The following is a 17,601-nucleotide window of genomic DNA, read 5'->3' as shown; positions in this document are numbered from 1 at the left end:
GTACATACTTCCGCTCTCACAATCAAGTGACCTAAAGACGTAATCTCGGGAATCCGTACGTGTTTTCCGAGTGTGACGCATCTTATAATAGCCAATTTCTGGCTGTTCTTCCGAATATTATGCTTCAGATACCGTCTTCGGAAATACACTCAAGCAGATCCATTCAAGTTTTTTTAAAGCTTCATGAAGGTTCCTCTAGAGTAGAATATATCATTGTTCAAATAAAGAAAAAGAAATGAACTTTGGCTGGCCATGTAGTGAGACAAACCGCCAGCCGGCAAACAATTTGGGTAACAGAGTGGATACCAAGACGTGGGTCCAGAAGAAGGGGAAGGCTATTAACCTGATGGAGGGATGAAATAGAGACATTGGCGGGCAAACTGTGGACTCGAGCAGCGCGAGACAGGAGCGGTTGGGTGTCAGTGGGAGAGGCCTTCGTTCTGCAGCGGACCTGAGAAGGCTGATGGTGATTGTTATGATGATGACGAATGTTCACAATACTTCCACTTCCAAAGCAATCTCACACGCACTGCAGTTTGGTTACGCTTACGCTCTAAAGATCAATGGCTTGCTCAGTCGATTAAAGAAACGTGGTGCATCGTCGAAAAACCCTCGAACTTCAGCCGGCTTCCTACGTTGACGGAAACCTATGGCGTGATTTCGTCCCGTATATCATTTGTAAACAACGGATACGCAGCAATAGTTACACTGCATGGAGGGTACATAATTATCTCACTTTTTTGAAACCGCTTTTCTTCTTTGTTAAAATAGAGATGACTTTTAAGGGGCTGGGGTGTAAGCGTTCGGTTACGGTTCAAACTTTTTCGTTGGTTATGTAAATGCTACTGAAAATATGACGCATCATCCTTGATAGACGCTGTGGTTGAATTTTCCGTTGCAATATAAGCTGCTGGTTACGTGCTCTGGTATCCCGTAAACACGGGCAGATATTTTTGCACCACCATCAGAAATACAGCGGGGTTGCCCGTGATCGAGCTCGCGTTCTTTTGTTGGAGCAAAGCACTTCATGCCCTAACGAGGGGACTCCCTCTTCACATGTTCCGTAAACTATCGGTGTCTTTACGCAATTTTCTGCGCTCTTAACTTACTTACTCAACGCTTCAAAGATGCACACTTCGTTCTTTCACCCATTTTTTTCAAACGCCCTCGGACGTCCATTAGTTGAATTGATATACATTGCGGTTGCAAACTTTGAAAGCTATGGGGCAATGCATGAGTTAAAGGGAAAAGAGCTTCCAGTTAAAGTTAGCCAGCGCGGGTTTCAAGCGTGCGTTCTACAACCGCCCGTACCTTCGCGCTTCCTGAGGGCTATGCGTGTTTTGCATAGGTCAGCAGGCTCACTCGCAAGTGCGCTCACCCCCCCCCCCCCCCCCCCCTCACCACTCATGAGTGAGCGGTGAGTGAGCCTCGCCATCGTTTCGGACTGACGAGTGTTAGTGCCAGTGAGTGCGAGCCCCATGCGCAGTGAGCCACGCTCACCACTCGCGAGTGCACTTGCGCTACTCGCGCCATTTGCGGTGCTTACAGCGCTGAGCGCCACTATTGCGCTTGTACTCGCTGCTGGCTATTCGTCGCAGCAGCCGCTCGCTGTGACGGCTGCTAATGGCGGGATTGCTTTTAGTTTGGAAAATGTGTCGTCACTTAGCTCCTGCTACGGGGCACCCTAGAATTTATTCTCTGGTGACGTGTTGATTTAGGAATAGGATTTAGATGGTCTTTTGGCGCCGTAATGCACTAATACTGTTCGGTTTCATGACTCATGGAGGGTCTGCTGCACACACTCGCGTGCGAGGGAAGACGACGTGTCGTGAGCGCGAGCGTGAGTGAGTGCGAGTGGTGACAGCGAGTGGTGAGCGCGAGTGAGTGCGTGAGGTCACAGCGAGTGGTGAGCGTGAGCGCGAGTGGGTCCGAGTGGTGGAGTGTGCGTAGTGGGCGTGAGTGCGAGTGAATGCGAGTGGTGAGGGTGGCTGGCGAGCGTTAGTGTGAGTGAGTTCGTGGAGAAAAGTATATTTTTCTGTGTGAGTGTGAGTGTGAGTGAGTGGAACCACTTTTGCCGATTTATGGCGTTTTCCGCGCGACACTATGACCGCGGAATCATTTCGTTAACACACCATCACATTCCGTTATTCCCCCCCCCCCCCCCGGGTACCTTACACCTAATGCATGGAGACGACATTCCCACTGGTCACCTATCAATGTATGGCCTAGTATAGTAGTACAGGCTCTACAGGCGGACAGGTACCCCTGTCAACCACTCGCCGCCGAACGAAAGCGCAGTAACATGTGCTCCGGATGCTTCAAACTCCTCATCCGAAATAACTCAGTGCCATGTGATCTAGACGGCATTCCCCTCTGTGTAACTTATGTGGCGGCCCATCTGTAGTCCACCACATAGTTTCGGAGTGCCAATATGACTCCAACATCGAAGCAATTCCGAACCATTTTTACGAGCAATGGTAGAGAGCACTGGCCAGACCCTTTGTGTGCACCCAGCTTCGTCAGTTCAACAGCACGGACGAGGCGGTCAGTTTCAATGGTATCCTGTGGAAAGGGCACCGGCCACTTGGCTCTCTTTTTAACCATTATTCTCTCTATGCTGCGAATGGTAAAATTGAAGCCCTTATAAATGTGCGATTTTACTTTCTGTGGACGCGTTTTGATTCACGCGGGATGTATTTATTGCCACTCTATCGGAATGTGGCGTTCGAAGTTGTAGGAACAGTATTGGCCTTAGTAGAAGCTAGCCGAATTTAGCAGCATGATGCATCAGCTAGATTTATAACTACTACAACAAATAAAGATGACAAATTGCAAAATGAGAAAAGGGAATCAAGTAAAGAATTTCTTTCTTTTCACTTGTGGAGCCTCGCGGTTAAATCCGAAGAGCACCTCAAGTAGGTTTAGTCACGATATTTCTACAAGAATGTACATTTTGTTTTTGTTATGGTCTATGTGTGACCGCAGCATTACCGCGGATAACGCAAAATTGGAAAGTATAGTTTAGGCGTCCGGATGCAGCGTTTCTGCGTGTGTGAGCGCACATACAGACGGGGAAAACCATCGACAGTACCTTCAGTATAAACTTTTATTCCTTTTATTCCTCCTGCGTCCTACCAGCGTCACCTCCGAGCAAGCATACTAAGCTTTTAGGCCTTAAAAAAACTGCGTTTTTAACCGAATATTTATACAGAACTTTGTTAGCAAGACTTGTGTATGGAATCGTGGATTAAGACGCAGGAATTTGATACTTGACGGCTAGCACCCTTCTCATCTCATACTATTTTAGGTATCACAGTTTTTTTTACTCAGATACCCATTAGTTCACCAGACTTAGTTCGGTTCACCCAGCCCTTCAAAGCCCCGATATACGAGGATCCATTAAAGATATAAAGGATGGGTACAGACATGTATTTGAGGAAGTAACAATTACGCTAAATAAACACTCACGCTTTCTGTGACAGTTACCACAATCCCAGCGAACAGCGTGGCTACCACCAGCTACCACGCTATCAGCACTAACCCCTACTCCCAATGGATATGGTGTATTTCTTCATTAGGCCGCAGTTTCGTAAAACGAGTGCGTAGTTTCGACCCCGAAACTATCCGTTCCGGCCTAACTCTGAGGCCGTATACTTGGACTTAAGCTTTGTCTACTCTGAGAGCATACGGAAATGCCGAACTGGAGTGTGGCTTCAGCGAATGAATGAATGAATAAAAAGTGCAGCGCCGAACTGAAAGCGAAAGGAAGGCGTTTCGTTGAGGCTGTGTAATCTTTCCCGAAGGTCGCCTGCTGCTGAGTACGTCACGTACGTTGAAAAACACCGATATCTGCTACCACGAGCTTTTAAATGCTTCATTATTTCTATGTGCGCCCAACGAGCGCCGCATAAAAAAAATTGCTAATAAAAGGCGCTGGGGCGTTAAAACTTCCATATCAGGCTGCTTGTACTGACCCCACAAAATGTCTTCACAGTAATGCACTCCTGTGTGGTTGTGAAGCCGACTCTAAAAGACCTTGGTGTATGTTGTTTTATAAGGATTGTGAGATCTTGCAAGGGTAATAAAAACTCTTAGGTCCTTACAACTATAGTATCGACTGCTGATATGACGCCTTAAAAGTGCTTCCCCGCAATGCATGTGTGTATAGTAGCGAATTTGGATATAAAGGGCTCGTTGTATAGCAGAGCGGCTTATTAATCATTTATTCCACAATTTGCACTTAGGGGTACCTGACATATGCTTTAATCACGTAAAAAAAATGAACTCCCTGATTGACTAAGATGTGCGTTGTGTTGTGCATTTTTTCTTTCGTTCTGAATTCTAAATTTCGGCATTTTACTGCCGGGGGATTACCTGCGTCTGAGCTATAAGGCGCTTCGTAGTGGAGAGCTACTGATTAATTTGAACCAACTGGGTCCTTTTTTTTCTTTCTCAGCTGCCTCAAAAGTACCGCGTCCCACCGATGAATTTTTCATGAACCGCGATTTCATCCGAAGACACCGGCCTAATCTGATTGAGCTTTGAGACTATTGATTCTTCACAGCCAGGATCCGTGTTGTACTGGATAACATAGCTGATCTTCGAAGCACCAGCCGGCTGGAAACGCTTTCGACCTCTTCTGCTTCCTGATAGTGTATTTTATTATTGCTTTTTTTTTTTACCATACGAAAAAAAATAGGTATATCTGTGGATGAATGCATATCTCGACACGATACTGCAGTGCCTGCGGCCCGGATGAAAAGTGAGCCCAAGTCTACAAAAGGGAGAAGTAGCGGTGCGCGAGTACGGAGCCCTGCAGGGCACCACCCCCGGGAAGCCCACAGGGGGGCGGGGGAAGGAGACACTCACCCCGAGCACCGCTCGAGCGGCGACCGCGGTCCGGCAGATGCTAGTGGCGGCTGCGGCGCCTGCTGGCCGCTCTCCGTGGCGACGTCTTCGGGTGCGTGCAATCCGCTCCGGCGATTCATATTATCCAGCGGTCACAGCGCGCGGAGGCCTCCGCACCCATCTCTGCGGCGAAGACGTCGAAACGCAAGCGTGCACCGTTCACTGGCCGCTGTCGCTGCTCGCTGTCGCCGCCGTCGTACCCTCAGCGCTTTCTCCGGGCGTGCGCGAGCTTGCTTGGCCCTCTCCTCGGTGATACAACAGCGTCGGCAGCGTGCGCGGCCGATCTGGTCGTCGTCGTCTTGGAGAGCGGCGGCGGCGGCGAGCAGAGCGAGCGGCAGCAGCAGCCTGACGTCGCTGACCCAGTTCGGTGCTTTGGCGGACGGTGGTACTTTCACTGGCGCCGCCTTTCCACCTTTTCCCCCGCCACCTCTGCGCGCAACCCGTCCGCTGCTCCCCCCTCCCCCGAAGAAAGTGCGCCCCCCTCGCCGAGCGGACGCAGCGACGCACGACGCGCCGCGCGGACTTTCGCTCGCAGCGCAGCGCGCGCGGACGTTTCGGCTCGGACCGCCGCTGGACTTCTCCGCACGCTGGGGGCAAAGGCGTACGTACGGGTGGGTGAGCCCGCGTAGCGTCGGGCCGCGCTTTCGCTGCCGCGGAGGCGGGCTTAGAAGCGCACTGGGACAGCTCACCTGTGTCTGGGGGTCGATGAATTGATGGTTGGGTGATCGATAAGCGGACGACTCGATCGATGAGGTGACTGATGAATGGACTGAAACGCGTCTCTGTGATTGGGAAGGGAGCCTCGGCTGCTCAGCAGTTTGGAGTCAGCGTGCTCCTCTAAAGACGTGCTATTTCGTTATTTATTTATTTTTTCATTGCAGGTACAAACCTCCGTGCTCACTGTTATGGATCATGGTGTGAATGAGGGTGGTGGATCGTGCTGAGTTCAGGCGACTGTTATGTGTTGCGCGTACTGGAACACTAGAAAAAAGGAAATGGGCAAAGAAGGAACAAAGAGGAAATGCGGAAGTACGAGAGACCGTTAAAATGGCACGATGAGCTTCCGCAAAAATAAGAGCCTAGAACATAGCTCATCCTAACTAATACGCTGCTGCGCAAATCCCAACCGAACTATTGAAGATCCGGAAACAGAATGCAGGTAAAGACGTTATTTCTTTACGTTCGTACAAATTTATTTTATTGTTTATTTTGTACCTTGGCAGGAAGAGAAAGGCATAGCCCACTTCAGCACGCATTTCTTCCTTTCCGTGAAAGCTTCCCGAGCTTCCCAATTCATTTCTGGGGAATCATCTTATAACGACAGAGGCAACTGTGGCGCTGTTAGTGATGTCAACGTGATAAGCGCGATATAAAAACTAACCGGGCGGGACACAGCCTGACAGTAGGGCGTCGGGTGATAGGATCCGGCAGTGCGTGTCGTGAGCAACGTAATGCACTCTCAGGGGCCTTTGTTTACATGTCCTCCCCCTTAATCAATCCTGATCTGTTTACGGCTTGCAGCGCACGCTGTTGTAGGCGGACTGCCCGATCTTACAAGACCGAAAACTAACCTTCAAGCGTGCTTCTCTGTGCCCTCAGCACGTAAAGCGGCAAAGTTGACTTAGTGGGTGTAATCAAGTCTGAATTTCTGAGAGCCGCGACATACAAAAATTGGCGGGCCATGCCCGCGACGTCAGGCTAATTGGCAGCCACAACTGTGGGATAATTCGTTGATATTGTGTCATGATTTCGTCTGTCGTTGCACTCATACTAATTTACTGACTACATTCTTGATATTCATAACAACTGGGATTAGCGCTTTAAAGAACAGGATACACGGACAAGAAAAAACGGATACAAGAAAAAACAGACAAGACTGGCGCTACTTCAACTGATTTATTCGCAAGCTACATCTTCGCATTTATACAATAACAGACTCGATCATGCGCAGCGTGAACCATTTAAAGGACAACTCCCAACCAATCATCGCAACAAATACATAGATAACCGAAGCCGTTAACACGGCTATAAGTAGCGCCAGTCTTGTCCGTTTTTTCTTACGTGTGTCCTGTTCTTTAAAGCGTTAATCCCAGTTGTTATGATCATGAACCAACTAGCCCAGCAGCAAGTTTTATTAATTCTTGATATTGCCTTGATGGTGATTTTTGCATCGAGCGAGGGGTGTTAGCCAGGGAGACTTTGAGGTATCCCCTTCTTATCAATTCGCTAATTACCACGCCCGTTATCCCTCCATTCTTCACTCTGCTGCGATGCCTACTGTAGATGCGACGATACGTCCGAACGTCAAAGTGCGTTCGTAACGTCAGTTTAAATTGGACACCGACTAAGCCGTAAGGCTGTCAATACGCACGCCATCGCCGATGTTCCCAGCAATTTTTTTTTTCGTCGCAGCTGTAGCAGACGGACCAAAATGTAGCGTGCCAGTTCGGCGCACAGTATTTAAGTAGCTTGCGTGTCGTCTCTCGGGGTAAAAGTCGGGCCTGTCGCCGAGAAGTCCGACTACAACTTCCGAGGAGCTCTAGCGACGGCCGCTGACGGCAATTCGGCAAGGACCTTCCGGTGTGAGAAGACTGTCCTGGACGCCGGTCTATCATCGCCGGCCTAATGCGTTGTGTGTGACGTATAAAAGGCTGCTTTTTCAAACGTTTGATTCAGCCTACGTGCCTCGATAGACAGCCCTAGAGCCGAGGTGATTCTGCTACGCCCAAATGATTTAACGAGCCTATAGCAATATCACTAAGGCTCATGATAGAGTGCTTGGAACGGCGTGCTAGCACTTTTCATTGAACAGGCCCCACAGGACCCCTCTGAACTTAGACAGAAGGAACGCTGGTAGGAAAGGAGTGGCAAGCTTGTGTATCTAACAATTTATTTTTTAAGTATGAGTAAATCGTATTCCCGCTTTACGATGACATGCCGCTCTACAAGCAAAGCTGACCTAGTTCTTCTGTTCCGGCATGACTCAGTTGCGTTGCTTCGGCTTTCTTTTTACGTAAACCAAAGCCTCAAACTTTCGTTGTAGGACATCACCTGTAGACAAAAATAGACGTCAGAAGACAACAAGGCGTGGACTCCGTCCGCTAAGAAAGGAGAAAGACCAGGAAAAGAAAGCCAAGAGACAAGAAGGAGCGCACGATGAAACATCAAAGGTCAGAGGACACGTCAAACCTTCCTGCGCGCGAAAAAGAAAAGAAGCCAGGAAAGACGGGGTCGTCGGGCCGTATACGGCAAAGTACCGACAACGTCCATGACAGCAATCCACAAGGGGCGCCTTCGCGAAAGCCCATCGGGGCGCTGCGGGCGCGCTCGTGACGACAGGCACGGTCAGTGCGCCGTATGTGCAAAACTGTTTGCCGGCAAACAACGCCCTGCTGCAAAAGCGAAATTGGCCATGCGTTGAGCGCGCCTCTCCTTCCCCGTCGAGAGAAAGGGCGCTCGAAGCGATACGCAAGTGTGCGCGGAGTCACTGGAGCGCTGGATGGTCCAGGGGAAACATTTGGAAACTGTTTCTTTGAAACTCTTCGGAGGTGGGCCCTTTGTTTTCGCTTCCATGAGTTCCGCGGTAGTTCCTCTCACCCGCCCTCGTCGTGCTTGCGGACACCAATTTGCCGCGGATGTGACGTCAGCGCGTGCGCTCTCTTCCGTGTTTACAGACCAGCGATGATTTTAGGGGACATTGCGACATTCGTAGGGTGACGTTCGGAGGATATTTATGCATCGTGAGGCCTGTCACAACTTCGTATAAGTCTGAATATTGCATCTGAGTTGATAGGTTGACGCGCGGTGAGGTAAAAGGCACGACCGGTTGTACCTGAAGGCCCAGCGAATAAAGATGAGGCCATTACTTAATCAGTGATGTTGACGCCAAATATAAACTTAAAAGAATCACAAACGCAAAAATTAGAAATTCCGGGCACCGATATCCGACCAAATGAAGGTACAGCGAAGCTGACCATCGTTTGATCGGTTGAAGCACGGTCAGACCAAGGGTCTGACCAGCTCACAGCCCACAGCTCACAGCGAAGTCCACACAGAATAAATACTAGGAGTTACTTCTTTAGGTATTTTTTATGTCAAGTATGAATTTACAAAAATAAGAAACGCGAACAAATAACAGAAACAGTGCAAATTATTTCCTGGCAAAATGATGGTGCAGTGAAGCTAGCCATCATTTGATCACTCGAGAGACATTGACGGCTGATATTCAGGAGAGTGTAATTACACGGAATAGACTTCTTTCAGGAGAGTAATCACAACCCCTCCTTCCAACAAGAAAAATACATTCTTAATCAGAAGCGTACGGACGAAGCCCGCGCACGCGTGGGCATGTTTCATTCCTGGGATGCGTTATTCTTGCCAGTGAACTGGCAAGAACATTGGAAATTTCTGGGGACGGATGTCTTCACGCACACTCGAGCGTGCGAGCACGTGCGCACACGCAGGCACGTAGACACTTCCACACGCTCGCATCGACCCGATCCTCGTCCACGGTATCTTTCCCTTTGTTGAGGCGAGAGATCGCAGTGGGAGATTCATCATTTCCTCCCATTAGCAGAGGACGCAGCTCCTCGTTTGGGACAGCTATTGCGCGTGATTCTATACGTGGTGCCCATTCACAACCAGCACTATCTACTCCTGAGGAACGGGATAGGCCTCCTGCGCTGCCCAGGGGGCGCTGCGCAAGCGGCTTCCGGGCAGTACTTCCGGGTAGTACAAAGCTGCGTGGGTCCCATAGGATCCCGTGTTGACAGAAGCGAAATGAGCTCGACGCTCCCGATTATTTTGCGACATGGTCACCAGCTCATTCCCGACGCGTCCGATCTATTTCAGTGATCAACTTGGCATTAGGGGAAAAAAGCTTTGCAGCGCTAAACACGTTTACAGCGCCGACGAAAGTGCCGGGACCGTGACGGCGTCTGCTACTCGCAGGTTCACCGATAGATGGTCGTACGAAGTGAAATTTTAAGTAAAATTTCTAGTTTAAACTAATACTCTAGGTGACAAAGACTTCTCAAAAACAGCCGATCAAAAAAGAAGAGTGACGCAACCGGTGATGATCGCGCTTTAAAAAGCCAGCGAGTCCGGCGGACCGCAGGCTCGCCCAACGTTACTGGCTCGCCTGCTGCGGTGCGCCGCTCTTTTGAGTACCTGCACACTATGCGTGCACTTTCATTAAACAGTGCTCGTTTGCGTCGCCGTTACGAATACATGGTGCAGCGTTAGCTTGCCGTTTTGTTGCGTGTCTCAGTGACAAAATGCCGCGACCTGTTTTGCGATTCCAAAATTAGTGGCCGTAAAACAAAATGGTCGGGCGAACTAAGAGGCCGCTTGCTTTCCTTGTTTGCTCTCAGTTTACTTAATTATGCTCTTGCAGCATACATTCCCAGTTCGCACTTAATAGCCTAGAATGAGGGTCAGCAACGGCCGAGTTCCATGCAGCCGACACGGCGGAGGGCTGGACGGCAAATCGGGAAGGGGGGGGGGGGGGGGGGGAGGAGGGGGCTTTGAATGCAAAGAGAAAAAATTCTGCGAATTTCTAATAATATTTGACAATATTCTGGCGAAGTGTGAACATGGGGGGGGGGGGGGGGGCAAATTCAACTGGAGGACGCCAATTCTCTGTTCTTGTCTCGCTGTCTAACTCCATTTGAAGTCGAAACTGACGTGTCGGCGTTAAGATTCGACGACCCCTGCACTAGAAAACCAACACAGTCAGTGATGATCGTATGTAAATATTCGGGGCCCCGCGCCGTGTATGCGGCTGTGTTATGTTAAGCTGTGCGTGTGATTTGGTGCGTGTTTTGCGTCCTTTATTAATAGCGCTTAATTTGTTTATTTAATTGGCGCTATTGCCCCACCTTCTCGCTAGTATACATGTACCCTGCCGTTCGTACATCGTGCGGCGTAAAACGTTACGCAAGAATAATTTAGTTTGCGAAAATACGAAAGAAAATTTCCACTCGTTTCAAAGGCAGTGCCAGGCCAGCAGGATCTAAGATGAGCAGCGTTCCGTGTTTATGCTACTCGTGAACTTTCCTTTGTCGACCGCACGCAAGAAGAAAAAAACTAACTGTCGTCAAACAGTTAAACCACCCGACCTAGCGATACTGTCCCACGCCGCGACCACCGCGACAGCTCGCTCAAAAGAAAGCCGACAAATCGGCTTCTTTTAGCGGATATCATTTTGTTTAGCCTCTGCAGCTACTTTAAGGGCTATTTCATACAGTATGCAGTCATTTAAACACGCTGCAAAGCGCCACAACCAACTTTCACTCTGGCTTGTAATTGAAAACACATGGAGGGCGGCGAGGGTCGTCTGCTTTTGTACTACCCAGAGGCGTCGGCCGCTAGGGGCGCTGCATGTCGCCAAAACTCCAGCGCAGGAGGCCTATACGCCTCGAGCGCGGCCTGTAGGGGCGCCACTGAAATCCCCCTAGCGGCCCGTTTCGAAAGCAGCCGCGGGAGTCCTCGTCCCGCTCCCCAGTGCCGCCGCTGCTTTTGCGGCACGTTCACGACTGAGATTTACCGTTTGCGGGCGTTTGAAATCCTTGTTTATGTGAAGCAGACACTCTGTTCGCAAATGGGGTGTGTTTACGAGAGGGTAAATGTTTCTGACGTGATCTTAGTGTGGTATATTCGGTCTGTATAAGCGCCAGGTGTGTGTCACAGGCCAGCGTCGCGGAACGTATGATGGAGCCGATTGTAGTTACACTGACCTGAATTTACTAGCAGTTTCTCCGTAACCACCGGTTCCTCAGATGTTCATTCTACGGCTATACACTACGATTTAAATCGGTTTTGTGCGCTTACATAATCAGCGGAGCACTCATACCTGACAGACGACCGTTACGTTTGCCAATATACCTCAGATATTGATCACCACCATTTACAAGCCGGTCTGTGATAATTTCTGGAATATTCAACAATCGTACGATGGACAACGCATAATTATACTCGGGGATCAGCACACGACAGAGTCGTCTTGTCGTGAGGTGAGCGCCCGCAAACACTCATCTGCTACATATATCATCTGCGAGCAGCGCGGAGACGGGCTTAGAATATAATCCTCGTCCACGACTAAATGCTTCTTCGAAATATCGTCATATAGCACAGGGAGCCTGCACAATAAACTAGAAACTGAAATCAGAGGGCCTTATCACATACCACACTATTCCAACGACACATTTCATCGTTTGTTGAACAGCCTACCCTGAATACTTCCAAATATGCTTCCGCCGTACGATCAGCTCTTCGTTGAAGTAGAAAAACAAAAGAAAAGTGAACGAGAGATATATGTGTGGGATTACTAAAACGTTCATTGCTTGATTCCGCTCCGCATTTGTACACAGCGTCCCCCTCCCCCCCCCGCCCTCCTATTAATGTCTCGCGCAATAGCAGCGCATTCCGCGTATAGTTGGCCTAGTGAACCCTACCTGGTTTATGTTTCGACGAACGTCTTTAGCATGTCAGAAGCTGCACTTTTTTTTTTTTTTCATTTCCATTAGAGCTATTATGTTTCTTAATTCCGCACTTGCACAGCATTTATTTTTCCGTTGTTTCATAACTTGCCTTGGTTCTTGCTATATGGCGTGTGTAGGGACATATTTAACGACGCACAGGCTTGGAATACACTTAACATTTTTGCATGGTTTATATTCTTATAAAAGGCATGAGTTATTGTGCGGGATTGGGTAATAACATCCCCGAAACATATTTTTCTGTGACGTATATATTCGAAACGAAGCCGCATTCGTTGTCCACGCTGCAAAATGAAGCCAACCTCTCATTGTGCCAGTATCAGGTCTAAACGAGGCGATAGTAGAATTCGATTGTGCCTGATGTTTTGGAGATGACATGGGTGATCTGTTGCTGCCGTCGCCGACGCCGGGAAGAGCGGCGACGAAGCGCGCAGAACCGCGTCCCCGGGTAGCTCTTGCAGGCGATCGCGTACTCTACGAAGACGCAGCTGCTTTTTAAGTGACCTAAACGTACTCTTCGCATATAGACATCACCATAACAAGTTTTTTTAGGGCGCGGAAAGGCGAAAAGAAGCGATATGGAACCAAAACACTGCACGAGCCCCTATCAGCCACGCAGCGCAAATCCCGTCAACGCCGCGGAGAAGCGGCGGCAGGCGGCGCAGCGATCGCGAAGCTCGAGGCGTATAGCACGCTTCCTATGCCGGGAGGTTAACAGCAGCGGATCGGGACGGTGGTGACTTACGATCTTCTGCTTGGGATAACGCTCTGTGATAAAAAGAGCTACTGCATGCCGGCAATGGTACCGGACAAGGGAATTGAGACTCCTTTGCTGTAGTAAATTGAGTCTATCCTGCTATCACTGGAATGAACATATCCTTAACCCGTTCAAAAAGAATGCACGCGTAAGGGGGCTGCTGGGGCATTGTTTATGATCTGATCTCGCAGCTGGGCCGTCGGCCCCTCCTTCTGTCCTTGCGTTCATTATAATACCGACAGCGCGGAAAGGGAGTTGCTCTGCCGAGAAAAAAATGGGGGAGGGAGTGCACACCTACGTTCAAGTTCTCGAGCTGAAGGCTGCGTCGACACCACCTAGGCAACAAAGGCCGCGGGATTGGCAGTAGGCGCCGGGCGATCCTCAGCACATTCCTTCTTTCTGATTGCTCGAAGCATACAAAGTGTCAGTGGCACAGGTGTGCTTATTATTTTGTTTTGTTTGACGTACGCACAGCATTTGTTGGCGATGATGACAATGCCTACAGAACTTCGGAATGCACCGGCAAAAATAGCGCCATGGCTGGCCGTTCGCTTGGCATGGTGCACGGCGATGGGCGTCAATTTTGTCGGCACTCTGGTCGAGTGTGGGTTGGTGTGCACGAGGATCACGCAGCCCAGACAAGGCGCTGCCGCCCCAGCATGCTTTCTGCGAGCCCCTTTTGACAACACTCGCGGGGACAAGGCGAGGCGTTGCGGGCGGCCACCTGCATGCGGAACGAAGTGGTGGTGACATTTATGCATTGTTTTACTTTTGTCCTTTTTTTCTTCGCCGTGGTGGTTTCGCGGTCGCGCTCTGCGTCGAGGTAAATTTAGCCGAAGGCATTCAGAGCTGTTGAGGCGTTGTTTTGGACGTAAACTACACGAGGGCCTGCCTTCTGTCTGCCTAAAAACGCTCCAACCCTCCGTGCCATTAGCGAATGCAGGCGCCTGCTTGGTATGCACCAAGTACTTCGCGCACGCACACAGCGTGAAACTGCGGCCCTTAGAGATATCTTGGGTCCAAGATCTGTCTCTGAGGGGAACCATTCTGCCGCCGATATACCAGAACATAACCAAGCTTGAACATCGACTGTGAATCATGGCTGGGTGATCTTTTGTGTATACTTTCCCCTAATTAACAGCAATGTTAGGTTCACCGTGTTTGGCGCAAATCCCTCTGCGGTAGCGCCTGTCATGAAGTACTGCAGTAATTTACGTTTTCACATATTGTACCGCTGGGAATACTACACTTCCATATTTTTTTTCCTACGTCATCAAACAGCTTTAGTTCCTTTGAAAAGGAGGAGTACGGGACTAAAATCTCGATCAGCTTGACGAGGTCCCGACCCCATTACAAGTTAGCAAACAGCAGCATGATGATCAGTCAGGAACAATGAATGCAAATAAATTGACAAGTGTTGAGTAATACAAAACTTTTGTGACATAACGCAAAAATAGTACAGTAACGTTCATAGGCATAGTCATGAAGTGACGTGAACACTAAAAGCACCAATCTAAAAGAAAAGGGAATAAAGTTCAAGGCATGTACTATTCCCGAGATGAAATGAGCTGGGCGAAGCGTTCGATGAGATTGTTAGGGTTATATGACGGATCAAAATCTTCATGGTTTAAATCCGTGTGTCCAGATTCTGGCACACGTAGGGACCTCCGGTGGTCAAAATTAATCCGAAGACCTCCACTACTGCACGTCTCATAGCCCAGGTGTGGCTTCGGCGCGCTAAACCCCAAAATAATCCCCATCTTCCATATGAACCGGAATTCCGTTGACCTGCTTCATGTACCTGCTGCATTTGGCCGTAGAACAACTTCAATGGGTATATTGCAGCCCATGGTAATACACGTCAGTGCATGGACACTTTATTGTGCGCAGTAATACGCGCAATCTTTCATCTGCTAATGGCGTTCGGTTTTAAAACCCGCCGCTGTGGCTCAGTGGCTAAGGCGTTGTGCTGCTGAGCACGAGGACGCGGGTTCGATTCCTGTCCGTGGCGGCCTTTTTTCTGATGGAAGCGAAAAGGAAAAACACCCGTGCGTACGAGATTTCGGCGTACGTTAAAGATTCCCGGCTAATCAAAATTAATCCGGAGCCCACTACTACGGCGCGCCTCATCGCCTGCCTTGCTCCGGCGCGTTAAACCCTACAATCATTCAAATCAATAAATCTGTTTTAGCAGTGCTCCATGCTTTCGCCACGCTCCGTGAATTGTAGCTGATAGTGACTTGGATACGTGCAGGCCGACAGAACTGTCTATTCATCGTATCATATATAATTCGCTCGTCGTAGGCCGATGCCACGTAAAAAACGCTGCGGCTTTATTTCTTCGCTTGACAGAAGCTCTCGCCGACTGGCATACTACGCCTTCTGGATACGGGGCAGAGGAGGTAAAATGTATTCCCATAAACGTAACCGATATCCAAGTCACTTTGCACTTGATCTTCGAGAATTCCTTCAATTTCGAAATCCTTGCCCCATTCACGAGTAGCTTGAGTATGGTTTAAGCGTATTCTCTCACTGCGCAAGCTTCTGCGCAAGCTTCAACAAAGTCTGGTTTACCGTTTGTAAGCCCGTGTTGTGTTAGCATTTTTTACGCTGTTTTATATTCCAGGAGACCATAAAAGCGTTACCGGCACCGTAGTACTGCCTTATTATTGTCGACCGAAAAGAGCCAACAGATCTAAGAAAGAAAAATTAGGCCAGTTGTTTAAATTTAAAATTCCATGCGGAACCTCGTCATAGGAAGGACACGAAGAAGGAGGAAGCTAGGAAATGCTCAGTGTTTTCGAACAAATAGCAAAGACAGTAAACAGTAGACAGCTGGAGAAGATGGGAAAACATAGTGGCTGCCTAGATATTTTTTAAAAAGCTTCTTTTCTTTGTTTTTTACCTGAGCATGGAGGCCCCTACGTTCGTGCTTGTATATCGTGCGTCGTCATGGCTTCTTGTTGTTATAGTGTAGAAGACGGCCGTCACCTTCATTTCGCATTTAAGTCATTAAAGAACCAGAAATTGCTTGTCGAGGAATCGACACAGCATTTCACTACAAAACATTTATTTCCATCGTAGCCTGTGTCCAGTGAGAGACTCTTAAAGGTTTATAAAATTCCATATGGACACTTCTGGATGAACGAACGGATTTAATTTTCGTTTATGGAAGTAACGCTGGTCACCGGCCTCTTCGCGACTAATTGAAATTTACCGATCAAAATTAAAGAAAGCAAAAACAGGAGAAAGAGGCAGCCGCTACAGGCTGTGACAATACCTTTGCCATATGTGGTGGAGGAGGGGGGGGGGGGGCATGTTCGTCAAGTCAAGGGGCACGGGGATGAAATTCCTCCGTCATTTCATTCCATTTTATTTCCCTTTATTACCTTAAAGACCCCATTGAAAGCGTATTATATAAAGGCCGGATAGATATATAAAAAATTGGGGGTCAAATTTTATTACACTGCAAGTTAATTTGTTACGGGGTTCGAAAATGTGAAACGGCAGGTTACCGCGGTGATTTCATCAGAAAGGCCGTTCCAGTATGTTGCTGTATGAAAAAAGAATGAAGACGAAGAAGTGACGCAATGACACAACTCCCTGCCTCGAACCCGTGTATTTCACCCAGCACGTATACTGCCTTCCAGGAGACGGGGGCTCCGATATAGAATATAAGTGCTGCGGCCTAACCGTGCAGCGAACGTCGGCCATTGTCGCAGCATAACCGGAATTTTTTTGTGCCTAGGCATTGCGCAACCATCTTCGTGACTCTCTCACGCTCACGTCAACGCTTTACGTCAAGCACGGGCTAAACAACGTCGTTTTAACCCCGCAATTCGCTCTTTCTCTCACCCCTTTGACCCCTGTAACCACTTTAGAACTAGGTCATGCACCGCTCCACAGAGAGAGACCGGAGCTCCCCCTCCGGTAACCATCTTCCTTCCGCAAGCAATCTCCCGAAATTGCTGGCAAGAACTTTCTCACGCGCAGCTTCCGTTTGTCTATTTGTTTGTGCTTTCTCGAAAGGGCCTGTCGGCCAGTGGAAGACAAGAGCCCGTCAGCTGACAGCGCTATGTGGAGCGGACGACGTCCTCCTCTCCAGCTTGACTCCGTTTCCGCAAGGCGGCTCCGCGGAATCTGACAAATCAAATTTTGCTCGCCTTCCCGACGCCCGCTGGCTGCGCGCACCGGGCAGCAGCTGCCGCTCGCCTACGCTGCAGCTCGACACGAACAAGCTCGCACGTTTCGGACAAAATGGGCTGAGGAATCCGGTAGAACCGTCTCACTGGAGCGACGTGTCGGGAACGGCAAACTTGAATACCCTGTAACTGCAAGATCCCTTCGCAGTGCCCTGCAGATATTTCGCTTAATGATCCGTCAAAAGTCGTTGCCAAGAAATGTTGTGAAACATATTAATCGCGGTGTAGGTGGGGC

General features: G+C 49.1%; 1 protein-coding gene across 4 annotated transcripts in view; it reads right to left on the bottom strand.

Moving 5' to 3' along the window:
• The window catches only part of LOC144159654 (A disintegrin and metalloproteinase with thrombospondin motifs like), a 305,956-nt gene that overhangs the window by 153,030 nt on the left and 135,325 nt on the right, over positions 1-17,601 (bottom strand). Inside the window, exon 1 of one of the 4 annotated variants that reach the window (XM_077691278.1) lies at positions 4,870-5,309. The exons of the other annotated variants lie outside the window; for them this stretch is intronic. The gene's annotated coding sequence lies outside the window, so the exon portion shown is untranslated. Of the gene's footprint in view, positions 1-4,869; positions 5,310-17,601 lie in introns of those variants that run through there. 4 annotated transcript variants of the gene reach the window in all.

This window comes from Haemaphysalis longicornis, unplaced genomic scaffold (genome assembly GCF_048455015.1).
Source record: "Haemaphysalis longicornis isolate Haplotype H1 unplaced genomic scaffold, Haemaphysalis longicornis Haplotype H1 scaffold_10, whole genome shotgun sequence".
Taxonomy (NCBI): domain Eukaryota; kingdom Metazoa; phylum Arthropoda; class Arachnida; order Ixodida; family Ixodidae; genus Haemaphysalis; species Haemaphysalis longicornis.
The sequence above is the reverse complement of the archived record's forward strand: the minus strand, read 5'-3'. Positions and strand labels throughout refer to the sequence as shown.